This window comes from Schistocerca cancellata, chromosome 1 (assembly GCF_023864275.1).
Source record: "Schistocerca cancellata isolate TAMUIC-IGC-003103 chromosome 1, iqSchCanc2.1, whole genome shotgun sequence".
In the NCBI taxonomy this organism is placed as follows: domain Eukaryota; kingdom Metazoa; phylum Arthropoda; class Insecta; order Orthoptera; family Acrididae; genus Schistocerca; species Schistocerca cancellata.
The window spans coordinates 493,968,375-493,972,432 of NC_064626.1; the positions used below are offsets into that span (position 1 = coordinate 493,968,375).

A 4,058-nucleotide genomic window follows, 5' to 3' on the forward strand; every position below is an offset into this window, starting at 1 on the left:
GAGTAGGTCGTTTGTCCTTCAATTCGCACTTTTTTTCGTACGTTAATGTAGAAAAAAGAGTTTTTAATCAAAATTCTATAAGGTGTACAGTTGCTGGCTCACTCATGTTGGCGACACAACGAAAATATGCACTAAAATCACCCAAGAACAGTGTGCGATTTGTGCTTTTACCAGTGGGGGGGGGGGATGTCTTAGGGGATTAGTAGAATTACATATGTTACTAATGTTACTAGCTTGGACCGTGGCGTTACCCATGGTTAAACAGTTACTTACAAATAGATGTTAATGCCGAAACTCACTATTCACGCGTGTGCACTATCAGGAAAGTCATCGCTTGTTATATCTTTAAAAGTACATTATAGGTAAAGCTTATTTACAAAATCATCTACATACAGGTATACGACGGGAATTCAAAAAGTAGAGGTACATTTGTGAAAAGCTGTACTTATTCTGATGATAGAAAACTGAAACATGCGTTATTTTTCTACGTAAACTCCCTGGAGTTCAATGCAGTTTTCCCGACGTTTTACGAGTTTTTTTTTTAATTTCATCAGAAAATATGTTTTTCGGTTGCATCTGTAACCAATTTTGCACCACAGCAATGACGTCTTCATCACTTTCAAATCTTCTCCCCTGTAGTGCTTCCGTTAAGGGTCCAAACATGTGAAAATCACTTGGAGCCAGGTCTGTACTGTATGGTGGATGTTCCAGCACCTCGGATCTCAACTCCTTTATTGCGTCGGCTGTCCGTTTGGCAGAATGTGGGCGAGCGTTATCTTGCTGCAGGATGACACTTCTTCACAGTTTTCCACGACGTTTGGATCTGATTGCAGGTTTTAGTTTCGTACGCAACACATCACATCCACCATGCAAAACAGACCTGGCTCTCAAGCCTCGTTTACGCTGGGGCGATGTCTTGTAACATTGTGGCATGCTACGGAAATGTGGCGTGCATCGCCTTGCAGCATGCTACGACAGGCAACATCTTGCGGCGTATGTTGCACGCGGCAGGTTAATTTATACCAAAGCAACAGAATTTGTGCAACACGTGTGTCGGTCTCGTAGTATAAAGGATGATAAAGTATCGCAGCGGCGGCCTACTTGGTACTTGCACATGCAGCTAGCAACGTAAATGAAAACCAAAGGAAAAGAAAACGATGATGGAAGAGAAGAGTATTTAAAGAAGGTCCACGAAATAGTATCCTAGGAACTATAAGCAGACGATGGTGCGTTTTTTAGTAATGTGTGCTTTCGTCCCAGGTTAGTCCGCGCCATACCGTTGCCAAAAGTTGGCCTAACGGCAAATGTTCGCACAGGTACCGGACCGGTCACCACCCTGTGTCAGGGCCCGGGGTGGGACTTTCAGCCCCCAGCTCACCCAACTCTGCGGTACGACTGCTGCGGTATGACTGCCACACAACTTCCCTCGCAAGCTCGCAAGTAAACGGATGACGCACCTTAGACGAAAGCAACAATGACAACATGAGAATTATGATTTAGTTCTAAATGTTTTGAAATGCTTAACTACTGCAAACATATTAATAGTATTAATAGTAAGACTGTATTAAAAACTTTCAGTGTTCGGCTCCACAAATTTAAATTATATGTAAGGTTTTTCTCCAGTGCGTGGGAAATACACATCCCAGGTTGGGATGCATAAACTAAAACCAGAGGAGGGGATGGTCTGATGCAGAGGGGAGGAAATTCCCCCCCCATCCCCCCCTGCAAATCGCACACTGCCCAAGAATGATTATGAACACAAACCGCACGACTGTTCACTTCCGTGTTAAAAGCCAGCATAGAAGCGGCAGAGACTAGTTTCGATACCTGCTAGCAAGTGCAGCGCATCGGCCTTCCTGGAAGGGGAAGTGGAGGGGAGCCGAGAATGCCACTGACGCTCAGGCGCGCACAGCCAGGTAAGGGAAGGGAGGCAGAGACTGAGAGCAGTCGAGTCTCAAGCAGGCAGATACACCAATACTCAGGGTGCGGCGCGGGCTACAAAACTGATGTCTTCCCACATTTAGTGCTCTTAGTAGAAAGTTGTTTATATTTTTGTTATGAATTACTATTGCATCTTTTTTAAGCACAAATACAGGGGAGACTAAGTCTCAAAGTCTCCTCTCACGCTACGCCACTGCAGTCTATATACTTTCAGAGTTTATCTACGAAAGTTTACAATTCGCGTGAGCTAAATAGTCTGAATCAGTACGATAACTTTCTAGACCGCCAAAGAATATCTATGAATGCTGCGCTCTGTTGATAATCTATGTTGTCGCGCAGATAAATGTTTCATGAACATGTAATATTAAATGGTTTGAAGGAAATGTCAAACACTGTAAATTCACTGTATGCTGGTTTATTCTAGTCTATGCACATGCTGTCATTGTCTTAAAGAAGTAACCCTTCTTTCAGATGGGTGGAATTAGTTACGTAAATTCAGCCAAAGAGTTTAAAGGAAGATCCAGATTATGCTATTTACTTTAACGCAGTTTAGGCACATTCCTCACATTTTACGCTATTCACCACTTTGTATCAGTTGAACTATTAATTGTCTATCGCATTGGGTCTAAGTTCAGTCATTCGTTGATAATGATCAAATTAAGACAATATATTCGGTTATTTTCCTAGCTTGAATTACTTCAAAGATATTTTCAGAGTTACTGATTTACCTCTTTCAGTTTTTAATCATTTCTAGCAGATCGCAAATCTTCAAAATGTAACAAACCATCTCGCATCGCCTACCAATATTACGTACAAGCCCACAAGTTCAGCTACGATACGACAAGGCAAGCGCCAGAAGCACATTAACAATGTGCAACTTTAGCTTCTGTATTTCGCAGTGTCCTGAAAGAGTACTCATAAGGAGTATTCTTTGAGGCCACTTGCTATACTCCGTGATCTACAAGTCTACTACTTTGCGATCTAATATTATTTTATCTTGAAACTAATGGATTCTATTTCTTTTTTATTCTTTTTTCAAACAATAAGTTACTTTGCTACCAAGATTCTTTTCTATTTCTTTTTATATTACTTTATTTTCAGTCTTCTTGCTACTAATCATATAATATTAGTACAGAGGGACTTCGTTTTTCTTTTTATGAAATTTGGATCCTGGCTTGGGGCTTGTATTGGGGTGTGAGGACCAGATTTATATGTTTCATTTTTGCGTCCAAAGGGTAGCGGCGTTACACACTGGATGCGGATGTGGAGGGTATGTGGTCAGCACACCGCTCTCCCGGCCGTATGTCAGTTTACGAGACCGCAACTGCTACTTCTCGATCAAGTAGCTCCTCAGTTTGCCTCACAAGGGCTGAGTGAACCCCACCTGCCAACAGCGCTCGGCGGATCGGATGGACACCCATCCAAGTGCTAGCCCAGCCCGACAGCGCTTAACTTCGGTGATCAGACGGGAACCGGTGTTACCACTGTGACAAGGCCATTGGCCGTTTCTCCTGCTCTACCGTATCGAATATACTGACGGGCTGCAATCTGAGGAGAATGTCTGTATAGGGCTCCAAACTTGGATCAGTACTCTAGAACATATCACAAGAGATTCTGGTATGTGATTCTCTCAATGAAGGTACTTTATGTTTCCAGAAATCTACGAACGAATATTCGTGTTTCATTTGACAAATTCCACGTCTCCATTGCGTTTCATGTCGCTTAGTAACATTATCTTTAGTTAGTTAAGTCACATTTCAAAATTCAGAAGTTTATCACTTTCACTCACAATGTGTTGAATATTTTTGTCGTTTGTCGGCTTATCTTGATGTGATTAGTGTTTACGGAATTCTGCCATTCACCCCACTAAGCGGATATACTGTATACTTCTTCCTGTATTTCTTTACGTAACTGTAGCGTCAGAACAACCGTAGAATTCTGATAAATCAATCACATAAGTTGCATGGGGGCTTTATTAAAATAAAGATACAAGAATGCAATGCAAATACTTTTTAATTTTCTGTCGCTGTATGTCCGATTACGCTGTTTCGTAAACGGCTGGCCCTGACTAGTTTTAGTACGCAATCTGACTGCTTAGAATGACAACAAAGAATGTA

General features: G+C 41.9%; 1 pseudogene; it reads right to left on the reverse strand.

Annotated features, from left to right (window-relative positions):
• Window positions 1–3,326: 3,326 nt before the first annotated feature.
• Window positions 3,327–3,444, reverse strand: LOC126095243 (5S ribosomal RNA; annotated as a pseudogene).
• Between the last annotated feature and the right edge of the window lie 614 nt (window positions 3,445–4,058).